General features: G+C 46.3%; 1 long non-coding RNA gene across 1 annotated transcript in view; it reads right to left on the bottom strand.

Annotated features, from left to right (window-relative positions):
* Nucleotides 1-5,076: 5,076 nt before the first annotated feature.
* The window catches only part of LOC150055316 (uncharacterized), a 129,033-nt gene continuing 116,761 nt past the window's right edge, over nucleotides 5,077-17,348 (bottom strand). The window contains exons 2-4 of the long non-coding RNA XR_016537695.1: nucleotides 16,779-16,909; nucleotides 13,468-13,601; nucleotides 5,077-5,341 (exon numbers count right to left, since the gene is read on the bottom strand). This is a non-coding gene — a long non-coding RNA (uncharacterized LOC150055316). The remainder of the gene's footprint in view (nucleotides 5,342-13,467; nucleotides 13,602-16,778; nucleotides 16,910-17,348) is intronic.

Consider the following 17,348-nt stretch of genomic DNA (forward strand, 5'->3'; position numbering starts at 1 on the left):
AATTCAAGGCCCAGGACTGGCAAAAAAATATTCCATATAGGTAGAATGACAGGCTTTGTGCCACTATGCCTAGTACCACTGGCATTCTTGTATGGCATAGTTATTTTCTCTTGAGCCAAACAGCTCAGAGACAGTGCCCAGGCCCTGAGTTCAAGCCCCCATGACTGACAACAAAAAAAGAATAGAAAAATAATCCTTATCTTCCAGATGTCAAGTTGTTGCAAGTGTGTGTGTGTGTGTGTGTGTGTGTGTGTGTGTTCATGTTCCAGGGCTTGAACTTGGGCCTGGACTCTGCCTCTAAGCTTTTTCACTCAAGGATAGTTCTCTACCACTTGAGCCACAGATCCATTTCTGGCTTTTTCTCAGCCTCCTGAGTAGCTAGGATTGCACATGTGAGCTACTGGCGCCTGGCTTATATGTCAGTTTATTACTAGAGGATTTTCGTGGAGCAGATTCCTGGCTTGACACTCGGCTGTTTGAAATTCACTCTGAGTAGCTGGCTCCCTGCCACTCTCTGCTGCTGGCCTTGTCTGTCTGGCATGGTGGAGACCAGATTACCTTTGTGCTGGCTGATGCCATCTGTGAGGTTAAAATGGATTCTTTCTTTCAGGGCTGATTCAGCAGCAAGGGGCCCAGATCTGGTCACCATAGTCCCCGAGGCAATCTGGAAGCCCTCGTGCTGTCTTCTCTCTGTACTGAGCTCTCCACAGCCCGGGAAGGCGTCCGGTTACAGCGGTGACCATTGAGCTCATTGAGCAAAGTGCTTGCTCACCCCACACAGGGCCCCAGCTCTCCCAAAAGGACATAGAGCAGCAGAGCAGGTGGCCCTTTCCTTTCTGTTTCTGGGTAGAAAGAGGAAGAATGGTGGAGAGGAGTGCAGCTCACTTACAGCCATCACCTCCCCTTTATGGTCCTTACAGCAGTGTCTGCCTTAGGATGGGGCCCATGGGGTCACTGGTAGCCGGAAGCAGCAGAAAAGGACAGTGGCATGGCCAAGCTGGAGGGGGAGGGGCTTGGCAGGACTGGAACCCTGTGCCATATGGGGAAGGTCAAGGACGGGGAGAGACTGACTGGTGGCCACTGTGAGAGAGCAAAAGCTGGAAAGACACAAAGCTTTTGCATCCCACCTCAGTCCCAGCGGAGCAGTAAGTAAGTGGGAGCTGAGGCTTTCTGGAAAGTGAGGAGCCTACACTGTGATGACAGGCAGGGCCAGAGAGCCTCCCCTGGACTCATCCAGGATGCCTGCTCTCTAGCCGTCTACCATTTGAGTCACAGCACCACTTCCGGTTTTCTGCTTAGTCATTGGAGATGAGAATCTCATGGACTTTCCTGCCTTGGCTGGCTTTGAACTGAGAGTCTCAGATCTCAGCCTCTTGGGTAGCTAGGATTACAAGCATGAGCCACCAGTGCCTGGCAACCCTTCCTTTGTAAAGGCTGCCTGTAACCATGTAACCAGTGAGGTTCTCACGGGGCCTGCTCCGGGAGGGTGAGGCCTCCATTCTCTCCTGTACCCCTTTCTTATACCCCTTTACGCTAACGCCACCCAGGAACCAAAGGACCAAATACTTACTACAAATGGTGCAGAAGTGGAAATGGAAGAGAGCAGAATGATGCCATCAGTCCCGAGAGAGCTAGACAAGAGGACAGATCATGCTCATACATTAGCATCGATCAGAGCACCACGATGTAGTCATTAAGCAATGCAATCCTCTAATGGCAATATTATTAACTTATTTCACATGAGGAAACTGAGGCTCAGAAAAACGTTTAGTAACAGCCAGTGAATGGCAGTGCTGGGATTCCATCCTCGCTCTCACAAGTATCGTCTCCATGTTCATCCCCTAGACTGTTCTCCAAGGCTAGGTAGGCAGAGGGAGAGAGGAAATACGGAGATCTTTGAAAGACCTTTCCTGACCCCCACCTCCTTCGTGTTGTCCTCATGTATTCTCCAGATGCTACCCTGTGCCTCAGTCTCCCCAGCTCCTACCAGCCCCACCTTCACCCTATAATCTCACCCCCCTCTTCTCTGTGTGGGCCATCAGCTAGCACAGCAGAGGGACCAGGGACTTCAGGTTTCCCCTCAGGATCTGACCTCAGAGTAGATCTGATTGGGAGAAGGAGCAGTGTGGTCGGCTCACATCTGCTCACATGGCTTCATTCAGTCTTTATGATCTATAATTTAGGCAGCAGGTATAAATGGATGCCACTGTGAAAGACCAATACCCTCTCAGACCAAGTCAAGAAATGCTTCAGCTAGCTCTTCATTTCACAGGCAGGCAAGCTAAAGGATAGATCTGTAAGTGAAACAAATGTGAATTGTTCAGAAATGGGGTGAATAGAGATAGTGCCCATGCTTTTTAAAGAAACGGGACTATTTCTGGCTGAGCCGAAAGAAGCAATAAGCAGGGACCATTGAAAAGCACTGTGAAGGTATGTGTGCTGCAAGAGAAGCATGCTGGGAGATGGGGGAGAATTCTAGAAGAGTCGTCTTCGTCTCTCTGAGGCTCCTTTGTTTACGGTCTTGCTTTGTTCCAACAGAATGAATAGAAGGCATATTTATAATGCAACAGAACAAAGCAAACCAAGTAGATATTACATGTGAAGAAATGGAAAATAGGAAAAACAAGTGTACAAAAATAAGTGCAAGGGCTGGGAGTGTGGCCTAGTGGTAGAGTGCTTGCCTGGCATACACGAAGACCTGGGTTCCATTCTTAGGTAGCCCATACATAGAAAAAGCTGCAAGTGGTGCTGTGGCTCAAGTGGCAGAATGCCAGCCTTGAGAAAGTCCAAGGGCAGTGTTCAGGTCCTGAGTTCAGTCCTCAGGACTGGCAAAAAAAAAAAAAAAAAAAAAAAGAACAAGGAGGGATAGCACAAGGCTCATACCACAGGTTTTTTTTTTCCACTCCATCTTCCCAGACTCACTCTAACAAGGGCAGGGAGATCGAGAGTGGCTGCAGCTCATTTGGTGACCATTATCAATGACCATTATCAGTGACAGGGTGACTCTCACATCTGGCAGAGGTGGCCTGGATCATGATTTCTTGGTACTATCATGATGTTCCCAAGGAAAGAAGTTGATAGTTGGGTGGCAGTGATTCACACCTGTAACCCTAGCTACTCAGAAGGCTGAAATTTGAGGATCAAAATTTGAAGCCAGCCTGAGCAGAAAGTGAGAGACTCTTACCTACAGTGAATCACCAGAAAACTGGAAGTGGTGCTGTGATTCGGTGTGGTAGAGTGGTAGGGTTGAGCACAAAAGCTCAGGGACAAGCCCCCAGCCCTGAGTTCAAGCCCCACAATGGACAAAAATTAAACTAAACTAATCTAAAGCAGGGTGATAAACTATACGTATGAAGAGGTCTTGGGTAGGAATCTGTGAGTCCTTGGCAAGGTTGTGGTGGTAGGATAAAAGTTTTTTTGTTGGGGCCGGGAGTTTGGCCTAGTGGTTAAAGTGCTTGCCTAGCGGTACCACATTACATAGAAAAAAAAAAGCCAGTAGTGGTGCTGAGGCTCAAGTGGTAGAGCTCTAGCCTTGAGAAAGTCCAAGGACAGTGCTCAGGCCCCTGAGCTCAAGCCCAGGACTGGCAAAAAAAAAAAAAAAAAGTTTTTTTGTTTTGTTTTAAATCTTTTTGGTCTAAAATATAAGTGCAGTCTTTTCATTTGCTTTTTTATTTAAAGAATTTATTAACATTGCTTTTTACATCATATTTCAAATGATGTATTCAACAAGCAAGTATTCTATATACAATCACTGGCACTTAGATTTTAGAACATAATTAAAGTTAGGTTGAGGGTTTGTATGTCATAGATACATATTAATCTATGTAATAACACATTATGTCTATACAGTCATAAATTTTCCTCTATGTAGTTATGTTTATGTTTCCAGTACCATGTCCATGGCATCGAGTTCACAAATATTGAGTCCTCGCTCTTGTACTGTTTGGATCTAATGTCCACATATTAAGGATACCATGCGCCTTTGGTCTTGACTTGTCTCACTCAACATGATTCGCTCTAGATTCATCCACTTCCCTGCAAATGCCATTATTTTATCTTGTCTGTTGGCTGTGTAGGATTCCATAGTGTAAATGTACCACATTTTTTCTTTAATAAGTGCTTTTTAGGAATTATCTTTTTTTTTTTTTGCCAGTCCTGGGCTTGAGCTCAGAGCCTGAGCACTGTCCTTGGACTTTCTCAAGGCTAGAGCTCTACCACTTGAGCCTCAGCACCATTTCTGACTTTTTTCTATGTATGTGGTACCGAGGAATCGAACCCGTGTCTTCGTGCATGCTAGGCAAGCACTCTACCACTAGGCCAAACTCCCAGCCCCTATACCACGTTTTTTGTATCCATTCATCTGCAGTAGGACATCTGGATTGTTTCCATTGCCTGGCTATTGTGAATAGTGCAGAGATGAACATAGCTGAGCAGGTGTCCTTATCATATCCTGGGTCATGATGTTCAGGATAGATGCCCAGGAGTGGTATGGCGGCATCGTAGGGAAGGTCTATTTTCAGTTCTTTAAGAAACCTCCACACTGCTTTCCAGAGTGGCTGAACTAGTTTACAATCCCACCAGCAGTGCAGTAGGGTTCCTTTTTCTCCACAACCCAGCCAGCATCTGTCATTGTCTGAGTTCAGAATCTTGGCCATTCTAATTGGGTAAGGATTCTAATTGGGTAAGGTGGTATCTTAGGGTTGGTTTCATTTGCATTTCCTTTATGACCATGGATGATGAGCATTTTCTCATATGCTTTTCTGCCATTTTAACCTCTTTTGATAAGTCTCTTTAGTTCCCTTGCCCATTTAGTGATTGGTTTGTTGGGTTTGGGAGGGATCAGTTTCTCGAGTTCCCTGTAGGATAGAAGTATTTTTTTTTTTTGCCAGTCCTGGGATTGGACTCGGGGCCTGAGCACTGTCCTTGGTCTTTTTCTCAAGGTTAGAGTCCTACCACTTGAGCCTCAGCACCATTTCTGGCTTTTTTCTATGTATGTAGTACCAAGGAATTGAACCCCGGTCTTGGTGCATGTTAGGCAAGCACTCTATCACTAGGCCAAACTCCTGGCCCCAGGATAGAAGTTTTTTAACCACTGGAGAGAATGAGATGTGCTGTGGGATGATCCTCAAAAGTGGCCAGAGGATAAGATGAATGTTAAGGAATTCTTCTCACAGGACGCTTCATAAAAATTGCACTCAGTTAAAAGCAGAGAATGGAGCAAATTCAAAACTCATTTTGTGACAGTTTTACCTCCAAGGTGGTACAGATGTGATTGGGGTACAATTACTCCATCAGTGCTTTTTGTCCAGTGGTGCAGAATTACTTGTTGAAAACCAAGCTCCTGGAGAATAGAGAAGCATCAGAGAGAGAGAGAGAGAGAGAGAGAGAGAGAGAGAGAGAGAGAGAGAGAGAGAGAGAGAGAGAGAGAGAGAGAGAGAGAGAGGTCAATTGCCAGCATGTGTCCCAAGCTACAGGAGTGAAGGCTTCTAACAGGTCTGAGAAAAATAGCCACAAGCCCATGAACTGACACACTGAAAAGGAAAGTGGCTCAGGGGGGTTATGAGAATGTTAGCGATGAAATCTCAGCCACACAATACAACCAATCGTTGAGAGACATTACGTACCAGCTAAATGGCCAGGAGGTTGCTCAGCTGTGGCTACAGGGAGCTCAGATTTCAAATCATCTCTGAGGAGGGAGGGGACAGCATCCAGATGAGGACAGAGAGGAGGAGGGGCCCGGCCTGTGGCGATGTTAGAGCACAGGGCATGGGGAGGCAGAGCACCACTCCAAGGCCAGCAGGTGGGCAAGGCTTTGGCCCAGAGCTTGGGGCAGGGTGGAGAATGCTAGTGATGAAAAGCTAAGATTTAGTCCTCTTCCATCTATACTGTCAGAGGGACGTGGAGCAAAGGCGTGGGTAGAACAGGAGCCAGAAAAGAAACCCATGAGGATTTTGAGGAGGTAGTGGATTTGCGCAGGGCTGCTAGCTGCATCCCATCCTGAGAGCAGCCATGAGGACAGTGGGGATCCCAAAATCTAGAAAGGGATCTCAGCTTCAGGATCCAGCCAGAGAAATCCAATGACTAATGTTTGCCCTCACAAAAGGATGTGCAAATGAACCGTGCCTAGCACACAGCTAGTGATCAATAAATATTTTCTGAATGAATGAATACAAAAAAGTAAAGAAATCAGAAAGAGTGCACGAGCCAGATTTACCCACAAACCAGAAAGTAGCATCGGCCTACATTCTCAGAGACAAGTAGGCCTGCTGCTGCCAGGGCCTGCTGTTACAGCACAGGAACCTCAGGAGAGGAGAGGGTCTTGGGAATCCATTCAGAGCTGGTGGAAGAAGCTCAGCTAGCTCCCTGGCTCTGCCTCTCTCCTGTTTGCTGGTCCCCAGAGTTCCCCACTGAAGGGCTGACTTCAGCATGAAACATGAAGGAATCCATGCCTCTGGTTCCATTTTCCAGCGTTCCAATACAGACAGGGCCCAGAACAGATCCTGCCTTCTTCCTATCTTCTTCCACCTGTCCTAAGCTAGTGCCAATGTGGCTGCTGGGTCCCCAAGATCCAGATTCTATTCTCAGACTAGAGCAGGCAAGTATGTCCAGCTGTGATTTGTAGATGAAAAATCCAACTGATTTGTTCTTCTCCCCTAAAAATCCTAATCACTTTCTGTTTTGGTATTGGTCCTGGGTCTTGAGCTCAGGGCCTGGGCACTATCTCCCTTAAGTTTTTTTTTTTTTTTTTTGCCAGTCCTAGGCTTGAGCTCAGGGCCTGAGCACTGTTCTTGGATTATTCCCAATGCTAGAACTCTACCACTTGAGCCTCAGCACCACTTCTGGCTTTTTCTAAGTATGTGCTGCCAAGGAATCAAACCCAGGTCTTTGTGTGTGCTAGGCAAGCACTCCACCACTAGGCCAAACTCCCGGCCCCAAAGTTATTTCCTTCCTTCCTTTTTTTTTTCTTTCTTTTTTTTTGTTATTGTTTTGGCCAGTTCTGGGGCTTGAACTCAGGTCTTGAGCACTGTCATTGGGCTTTCCCAAGGCTAGGGTTCTACCACTTGAGCCACAGCACAACTTTCAGCTTTTTTCTATGTATGTGGTACCAAGGAATTGAACCCAGGTCTTTATGCATACTAGGCAAGCACTCTACCACTAGGCCAAACTCCTGGCCTTCCCTTAAGTTTTTTGCTCAAGGCTAGCTCTCTACCAGTTGAGCCACAGTTCCACTTTTGGCTTTTTGATGGTTAATTGGAGATGAGTATCTTTGCTACTTGGACTGGCTTCAAAGTGTGATTCTTAGATCTCAGCCTCCCGAGGAGCTAGATTCTAGGCCTGGCACCTAGTCAGGTTTTAAATTCTCTTTCCAGAAGTTGGACACTTACAAAGTCCAGGTCAGGCCTCTTGGGCCTTACCACGATGCTGGCACTGGAACTGGCCTTTAAAGCATCCCGGTGAACTGTCTGCTTCCAGGAATTATTAAGACTTCAGCTAAGTAGCTAGGATGGGCTATCCATACCCCTCTTCCTCTACCCTAGCCTGGCTTAATGGAAGCCCTTCACAGTGACTAAGGAATAAAGGGGACCACTGAGAGTTTTTGGTTGAGGTCCTCACTATTGTTTAGCCCATTCCATCAACCCTGAGAAGGGAGATTTGCCAAGGTGTTCTGACAAGTGGCTGCCTTGGGTCTCTTGTCTGTCTTGATGTTTTAGCAGCACTGACTCATCTCTTCTCTTTGCTCAGATACATAAGAACAAGGCTTTATGGGGCCATCAAGGAGGAGCAGCAGCTGCAGGGGCGAGTGGGCCTTGGAAACTTGGTGCCTTCTCTGCCTGCCAATGCTTCATTTTGCTGAACCCTAGGATCCATATGACCTTGGAAGGTGTGAGGCACTCTCTGAGTACCCCCATTCTCCCATGAAGTCCACTTCTACCCATGGCCTGTGAGTTCCAGAGCAGCACACCCGAGTATAAGTGACTGATGCTGTGTTCTTCTTCTGTCTGGGATTGGGCAGCCTGAGGATGTGGAGAAGACTGCATCCTTCCTGTGTTTCTCCAGACACCAGTGACATCACTAGTGCGAACAATGTAGTGGCAGGCGTCTCCCTTAGGCTCCGTAGAGTCCCACAGCTGGAGGACTGGGCCTGGGGGCCAGGCCTAGGAGCCCAACAATGACAGTCTGGGCACAAAGTTTGCAGCTTAGCCAACTCAGCTTGTGCAAGGCTCAAGGAAGAAGAAACCTCCTCAGTCTTTTCATCCTCAGGATCCCACTACACGACCACCATCGATTTGGTGATGCCAGCTAGGATACAAGGGGTTCAGCGGGTCAGCCTGGGGTGTGAACTTACAGATTTCATGGGGTGGGTGCTACCTTAAGGGGAAACAGCAAGGGTTTAGGTCTCTGAGGATCCCTGAAATTTGGGCTTCGAGTATTTTTTTCCTCAAATAAGCTTAAACTTCAGATCTGGAAGTTTCTGGAAAAGATGAAACCAAGGGCAGCATGGTGAGGGCTAGGCCTGTTTGTCTCCTGTGGTAAACACATCACGGTCGAGAGTGAGTGTATTGCTTCCCAGCTGGCTTTGTGTCCTGCCCTCTGAACAGAGTCTGTGGGCAGCCAAGCAGGACTGCGGTGGGTGATGAGATGAAGGATTCCAAGTTCTCTCTGGCATTAACTCTGTGCGTGCGTGCGTGTGTATGTGTGTGTGTGTGTGTGTGTGTGTGTGCGCGTGCGCGTGTGTGTGCGTGTGTGTGTGTGTGTGTGTGTGTGTGTGTGTGTTTGAACTCAAGGTCTCACACTTTTGCTTGCCTTTTTCATTTAAGGCTGGCACTTTACTACTTGAACCACACCTCCAGTCCTTTTGCTAGTCAATTGGAGATGAAAGTCTCTCACAGATTTGTCTGGGCTGGCTTCAAAGTGGGGCTTCTCAGATCTCAGGTTCCTGAGTAGCTAGGATGAGCCACTGGTACTCCCCTTGCCTCTGGCATTCTCTAGGCCAAAAGCACTTAACATTTTCTAGGCCATACAAACATTTGAGAATCTGAAGGTAAAATAATTGCACTAAAGTTTGCATATAATTATAGTCTGAAAACATCAAATGTTGATAAGTAACAATAGTCAGTGAGTCCCTTTTGGGGATAACCCAAGAGTTTCCCCCTTTGAGAAAAGTCCCTTTGTACTGTCCACGGTTCCAAGTCATCCATGCTCTGAGAACTCCTATCTTGCCATTGGTGACTTGTCTAGGACTGGTCCAGAGTGAGGAATGGAATCCAGGGCACTCATCATCAAAGTCTCGCCTCCTCCCCAGAAGGTTGGAGGATGGTTCCTGCTTGTGAGAACAATTCTGTTTCTATTGCTGATACAAGCCATTCCTTGTGCCAGGCGCCTGGGAGGACACCAGTCTAAATAAGAACTGACCTCCCTCAAGTTCCTTCAGCAGGGTGGGAAAACAGCAGGTAAGAGACTCATCAATAAATGAGGCAGAATGTATTCATGCATGCATAATGTATTCTTCTGCCAAGTGGCCGCCTCAGGCCTCTACCCCTCTCCATGCCAGGCACTGTTCCAGGAACTCAGGGTATAACAGGGAACAAAATGAAGATCTCTGCCCTGCAGAGCTAACATGAAGCAGGGGAAGAGCACAATGAACTTTCTAAAAAATAAATCGTACATTCATCATCTTTATAATAACAATAAAAATTCTATAAAGATAAATCATAGAGCCATAGTGTTAATACGTGTCATAGTGTTCTAGTGTCAATAGGTAGATGAAGAAAATGTTAGGGGCAGTGAAGCTGGGGTCATCCATTGAGAAAAAAGGGAATAAAGGCAGGACACACAAAGCATCATGGGATGCAAAGGAGCAGGAATTCCATTGAGGCTGGTCAATTAAACGCAAGAATCTGGGTGCCACTGGCTCATGCCTGTAATCTGAGCTACTCAGGAGGTTGAGACCTGAGGATTGTGGTTTCAAAGTCAGCCCAGGCAGTCCAATATGAGACTCCTCTTCTCAAATCAACACCAGCAACACCACAACCAAAGCAAAAAGCCACAAGGGGAGCCACGTGGCTCAAGTGACAGTGCCAGCCTGGAGTGAAAAGCTAAAGGAGTGCACCCTGGTCCTGGGTTCAAGACCCAATACTGGCACAGAAACAAATCAACACGAGAAAGAATAGAGTTGCTAAAATTCTTTCATGAAAAGATGCTGACATACCTGGACTCCAAGACACACAAGTAGAAATAGTGTCTGATGGACAAAATCAGTGTCTACAAATCACATTCCAGCCTTCTCCACCCTGCACGGGGCCAGGCTGACCTCCATGCCTCATGTGAGCCTCCTTCTTCAGGTTTCACCCAGGGTCTGTGCCACACACCTTTCTGGTCCTCCCTTAGAAGGGCCACAGTGGCAGAGTCTGTGTCTTTCCTAAGCCCCCCCTAAAGCCCCAACAATTGTGAGGTAATGCCCCCTTCTTCCTTAACCATCAGCTCTGACTCCTCCTCTGAGCCTTCATATCAGAAATCGCTGTTGCTAGGTTTTTGTTGCTTTACCAACACCTTGCTGGTCTCTTGAATCTTCACCACATATTTTCATTCTATTTTTTTGCCCCAGTCCTAGGACTTGAATTTAGGGCCTGGGCATTGTCATTGAGAGTTCTTGAGGCTAGCATTCTACTACTTGAGCCACTGCACCACCTCTGGCTTTTTCTGTGTATGTGGTACTGAGGAATCGAACCCAGGCTTTGAGCATACTAGGCAAGCACTCTACTAGTAGGCCACATTCTACTTTTTTTTTTTTTGTCAGTCATGGAGTTTGAACTCTGGGCCTGGGTGCTGTCCCTGAGCTCTTTAGCTAAAGGCTACCCCCTACCTTTTGAGCCACAGCACCGTTTCTCTAGTGGAAATAAGAGCCTCACAGACTTTTGTGCTTGGGCTGGCTTTGAATCTTGATTTTCAGATCTCAGCCTTCTGGGTAGCTAGGATTCTAGGCATGAGCCACCAGGCCTGGCCATCTTATTCTTTTCTCTTGCTCCTTTCAATGAGAGCCTGACAGAGGAGCCACATTCAGGCCAGAGTGAGCCAACCCTGATGTCCTTCTGCTCACTGCCCTACCATCTCCTTTAAAATCTCCCGGGCCTCCTGGTAACCAAAGGCTTAAAGGCTGCCATGACAGAGGCTTCCAGACCCAGCCTCATGTGTAGCCCTCTGCCCTTCAGTGAGAGAGCAACTTCAAATAGACGTTCTGACCTTCATGAGAACCTAGGGCTTCCTGTCAGCTCGCTCGCTTCCTGTCCTTCAATCATCCCCTACCTAACTCCTTTTCAGAAACTCCAGGAAATCAAAGAGGAACACAATGAGAAGTAACTTCTCCTCATTCAAGAGCAGAGACAAGGTGTTTTTTTAATAATTTTTAAATTATTATTATAAAGGTGGTGTCCAGAGAGGTTACAGCTATGTAAGTCAGGTAAACAGTACATTTTTAGAGGCCAGGTGCATGGCCTAGTGATAGAGTGCTTGCCTAGCATGCACAAAGCCCTGGGTTCGATTTCTTGATACCACATACACAGAAAAACCCAGAAGTGGTGCAATGGCTCAAGTGGCAGAATGCAAGCTTTGAGAAAGCTCAAGGACAGTGCCCAGGCCCTGAGTTCAAGCCCTAGGACTGGCCAAAAGGAAAAGGAAAAGAAAAAGCTGGAAGTAGTGCTGTGGTTCAATGGTAGAGCACTATCCTTGAGAAAGCTTAAGGACATTGTCCCAGGCCCTGAGTTCAAGCCCCAGGAATGGCCGGGGCGGGGGGGGGGGGGAGGGGAGGGAGAGAGAGAAAAAACATTTCTTTTTGGACAATGTCACCCTTTCCCTCGCTCTCCCAGTTTTTCTCTCCCATCCCCACCCATAAGTCATATTCATTTTCAACATAGATTTATAGTTTCCCCTGTGTTTCTGTGTCTAAACCTGACTATGGATGGCTACAGGAGAGCGAGGGGAAGGATCTCATGATATTGTAGTGCTTGGTTCTGCCACTGCTCCCTTCCTGCTCACTCTCTAAGTTCTTTCTTCCGCCTCTCACGAAGTCAGGCCACCTCAGCTCCTGGGCTGAACTTCTTAGAGCCAGCTTCTCTTCCAGATAGATCTCTACATCATGTCCAGTTTGCCTGCCTGAGAATTTGGCAGCTTCAGTCAGGCTCCCCACTTCCTCCATGAGCTGCTGAAGGAATTCATTTTCTATGTCTGTGTGTGTGTGGGGGGGGGATCATGGGGCTGGAACTCTGAGCCTGGGCGCTGTCCCTGAGCTCTTCAGCTCAAGGCTATCTTACTCTTGAGCCACAGACCCACTTCCCATTTGGAGATAAGAGTCTCAAGCCGTTTTATGCCTGAGTTAGCGTTGAACCTTGATCCTCAGATCTCGGCCTCTTGAGTAGCTAGGATTTCTGGCATGAGACTCCGCGCCTGGCAGGAGTCATTCTCTTATACTCTCCATTGGGAGCAATTTGTTGTATATGTGTCCATTTCAAGTTAACCCTCTCATCTCTGATCCCCTGTGAAAAACTTGAAAAAAAAAAGTGTTAAATTAATGGGTACTCTAGTATGCCCAGAGATGGCATAGATCTCAGCCTCCTGAATAGTGAGGATTACAGGTGTGAGCCACCTCGCCTGGCTAAACATTTTTTTAGTTGGTTGGTCGTGGAGCTTGAACCCTGGGCCCGGGCATCATCTCCAAGCTCTTCAGCGCAAGGCTACTGCTCTAACCCTTTAGCCACAGCACCACTTCCTTTTTTCTTCTTTTGTGTGTCTTTTCTCCTTCCTGGAGCATTGTCCCTGAGCTCTTCAGCTCAAGGTTACCACCCAACCTCTGGAGCCACAGCGCCACTTCCAGTTTTCTAGTGGTTAACTGGAGATAAGAGTCTCATGTTCTTGGGCACGGGAATTTGGCTTAGTGGTAGAGTGCTTGCCTAGCATGCACGAAGACCCGGGTTCAATTCCAAGGTACCACATACATAGAAAAAACCCAGAAATGATGCTGAGGCTCAAGTGGTAGAGTTCTAGCCTTGAGAAAATCTAAGGACAATGTTCAGGCCCTGATTTCAAGCCCCACAACTGGAAAAAAGAAGAGTCTCACATTCTTTAGTGCCTGGCTTTGAACCTCAATCCTCAGATCTCAGCCTCTTGATTAGCTAGGATTACAGGCGTGAGCCACTGTGCCCGGCCTTCCTTCTCTCTTGGTTTCTCTTTCTTCTTCCATTCTCTCTCTCCCTTCCTCCCTCCATGCATCTGTCTGTCCCTCCCTCCCTCTCTTTTTCATCTTTCTTATTTCATTCTTTCTGCCCCGCTCCCTCCCTCCTTTGCCTCCTCCCTTGTTTGCTTTCCCAGATCACAATGGCAGTGGCTATTCTGTGTCCTTGTCCTAGAATGTAGCTTTCACTTGCCTATCTCCAGCTTTCTTTGCGCAGAATCTACTTGTAGGACTGAGCTTACCTGGCAGAAAGGTGCCTGAGGGGGCAGTGCCAGCATGTAGGGTCTGGTTTGGTGCAGAGGTATCCTGCTGGGGTGGTCTAGGGCAGAGTAGCTGGGTTGGAGAGGTCGATGTGACATTTTATGGCAGCTTAGCTCTGTGGGATGAGATGAAGACAAGAATCTATGAAATGTCCAACCCTTTGTTTACTGATGAAGTATTACCAGTAAAGAGCTTGGAAAAACAAATTGTCCTCTTATGGTTTCATTGTGTCCTCCCAAAAAATCAATTTGTAGGAAACTCAAATTCATGAATTGATGGCATCTGGAGGTAGGCCTCTGGGAGGAGATGAGATCATGAGGATGGGGCCAGGGGATGGCATTGATGGCTTTTAAGAAGAGAGACACCACGCTTTGTTGGAATGGAGTATGCTTGCTTTGTCTTCTCCTGTAGTGAAGAAGATGGCTTATACTGGGCTAGAGGGCTGAAGGCCTGGCTAGATGCTCTTTGATTTCCAGGCTCCTGAGCTAGCAGCTAAATCTCTATAAATGACTCAACTTGTGGTAATCAGTTATAGCTACAGAAAATAAGACACTTTCCATTTAAGGCTAATGATCCTCTTGGCAGAGTACACAGTGAAGTAAACATGTGTCGATGGAATGAGTTACAGATAGGATTAGGATGGAAATGGGAAGGAGGACACAGCCAAGTGGGCCCTGACATAGGCTGGAGGTGGGAGAGGAAGTGGAAGGAGCTAAGTAGGCTGGGACTGCACTCAAGTTCAGTTTTTGTTCACTTAACCCTTGAAGGCTAAAAAGATGCTCTTCTGACATCTCAGACCTATTTCAATGAAAGTCCCAGCCAGGAAAGTGACTTTATCTGCCTATCATTTTATCAACACATTTTGATGTTTTCTAATGGCTACTTGCTCCAGAGACATTAATTGGTCCACATACACACAGGTTAGAAAACTCAAGACTGGAGATTTGTTTGAATCTAAGTCTGTCTCTCCAACACGTGAAACAAAGTGACAGGACTAATGTTACTTCGGCTGTTTCTTACAGCTTTGTTCTGTTCTGGTCTGGTCTTTCTGTCTTTCCTTTTTATTGATATCAATTAGTTGTACAAAGCGATTTCATTTTAATAAACCTATAACCAGGTCTGGTCTCTGTCTCATTCTCTCTTTGTGCTGGTATTGGAGCTTGAACTCGGGGCTTCACTTTCTCCTTTAGCTTTTTTCTCCAGGCTGGTGCTCTGTCACTTAACCATGTCTCCACTCTCATCTTTTTGCTAGTTAATTGGAGGTAAGGGTCTCCTGGATTTTTCTAGCTAGTCTGGCTTTGAACTTTGATCCTCAGATCTCAGGCTTCTAGACAGCTAAGATTACAGGCCTGAGTAACCAGCACTCAGTCTGGTTTCTCTTTAAGACAGAGCCTAGGCAAAGACGTCTGGATAGGAGATCTAGGGAGTGGAAATGAGGGAGAAAGTGGTGAGAGTGAGCAAGGAAGCAGGAAAAAACATCATGGGGGTGCACCATGGAGAGAGCAACGAAGTGCTGTCACCAGGGTCTTCGAAAAGGAATAGAAGGTGCCAGTTATAAATGAATGGCAGAAATTTCACCTTCCATGTATCAGGGTAGCTTTGAGGATTATTTACCTTCCCCCTTCTAATGACTGAAGGCACACCTGAAATAGCCCACCCAGTCATGTCTGCAGTGGGAATGAAGGCAACAGGATATGAGCTGGGGCATTCAATGTATTTGCTACAGGTCTCTAGGAAGGAACAGCTCACAGTCTCAAATACATTTAAGGGACAAAATACCCATCAACCACTTGCTTCTAAGGGGCTCCAGGGAGAAACAGAATCTCTCCTGTGCGCAAAATAGCAATTAGTCCACTTCCCCAAGGGATAGAGTTTGGAAAATTTTCCGGAGGGGCTGATGTCAAATATCCCATTAATGGTTTTGAGCAGTCCCTGTGACTGTCCCTAGGGGTGTGAGTACTAGAAGAAACCAGAGGATTAAAAGGATGGGAAGGCAGAGAAGAAGGATCAGAGAGAGAGAAAAAAAAACTGTCATTAACTAATTGCACATAAAAAGAACTGAAGGTCTTTCAACAATTGAGTGCTCTACTAGCTACAAAATATAAGTATTTAAATACAACAACTAGTACTATACAATTTACACACTTAATATAAAGAAAATGCCTTCACTTTTCTCTAAGTAAATAGAACAGTTTTAAAATGTGAGGTCTTTGAAGGTGGGGAGAAATACATGATCTCTTTTGTCCCATTTCTTGTGACTCAGCTTCTGGAGACAATTTATAAAAATGTTGGAAAGGATGGGTCCCTTAGTGCCTACAGGCAAACTACAAGTGGAAGTGACATGGTGCCTTGGAATTGAACAACTGGGTATATCAACAGTAACCTAGCCAGAGTACCAGGCATATTGGAACCTGAGTGTCCTGGGTCACTCAGAATTGTCCTTCCATATAAAAGAAGAGATCCTTTGGGCCAATTAAACAGTTCAGTCTCCCTTCTATATCTGGAGTGTTTCTTCTCCTTCTTCTCCTCCTCATCTTCCTCCTCCTTCTTTTGTGCCTCTACAGGGACTTGAACTCAGGGCCTGAGGGCTGTTCTTTAGCTTTTTCACTCAAGGCTAGTGCTTCTACCACTTGAGCCACAGCTCCACTTTTGGATTTTTGGTGATAAATTGGAGATAAGAGTCTCACAGACTTTCCAGCCAGGCTGGCTTTGAACTATGATCCTGAGATGTTGGCCATCTGAGTATCCAGGATTACAGGTGTGAGCCCCTGGCCCCAGCCAAGAGATTCTTCTAACAGGCAGGATGAGTGAAAATGGAAGTTCTAAGCAAAGGAAACCATCACTCTTGTCTTAGTATGTAAGTACTGTTATCACAGACTACCATATGATGGGAAATGTATACAGAACACAATTTCATGTTTTGTGGTATTGGAGAATGAGAAGTTCAAATTCAAGGTCTGTGCATTTGGTGTCCTGCAAAGACTTCTCTGTACCAAGATAGTGCCTTGTTGCTGTGTCCTCGTGTGGTGAAAGAGAAGAAAATGTTGCCATTATCCAAGACCTTTATAATGTCTTGATCCTGTTCAACAAGGATCTGTTTTTCTAATTTAATCATCGTCATCCCGCTCTCTTTCTTTCTTAACAATTCTTTTCCATATAAAAGTTGATCATCTAGGCCAACTAGATAGTTCAGGGAGAGCACATTTGACCCACTTCCACAGTTGAAGAATTTTCTTTTCTTTCTTCCTCCTGTATTGGGGCTTGAACTCAGGGCCCAGGTGTTATACCTTACCTTTTTCAAGGCTGGCACTCTATCACTTGAGCCAGTGCCACTTCAGCTTTTGGGTGGTTAATTGAAGAGAAGAGTCTCACAGGTTTCCTTAGCTGGGCTGTCTTTAATGCTCACTCCTCAAATCTTTGACCCTGTGAATAAACAGAATTTCAGGCATGAGCTATCTATACACTGCTGAGGTTCTGCCTCTTAATTGTAAAATTAGCGATTAAGTTTCAGCACAGGAATTTTTGAGGACATGCCAAGATTATAGCATTCCATCCCCCAACTACAAAACAGATCCCAACAGTTTGCACATAAAGCCAATTCCAGAACACTCCGCTTTTTTTTTTCTCTTCCATATCCTCCTGTAGTTTATCAGCTGGTCATATGCCAGCTTTTCCAGGAGGTCATGTCTCCTGCCTTGCCGCTTTAGTGGGGTCTAGGCGTACATGCAGGTGTGGGGAAGTGCAGTCTCCCAAGGAGTTAAAGGATCCAAACCCACGTGCCTGAAAAAGCCTGTGATGTTCCTGTCAGATCTGCTGGTTTCTCTCCAGTGCACCTGGTTTCTGACCTTTAGATATGCTTGAA

The sequence above is a fragment of the Megascapheus bottae genome, chromosome 14 (assembly GCF_031878675.1).
Source record: "Megascapheus bottae isolate mThoBot1 chromosome 14, mThoBot2.hap1, whole genome shotgun sequence".
Taxonomy (NCBI): Eukaryota; Metazoa; Chordata; class Mammalia; order Rodentia; family Geomyidae; genus Megascapheus; species Megascapheus bottae.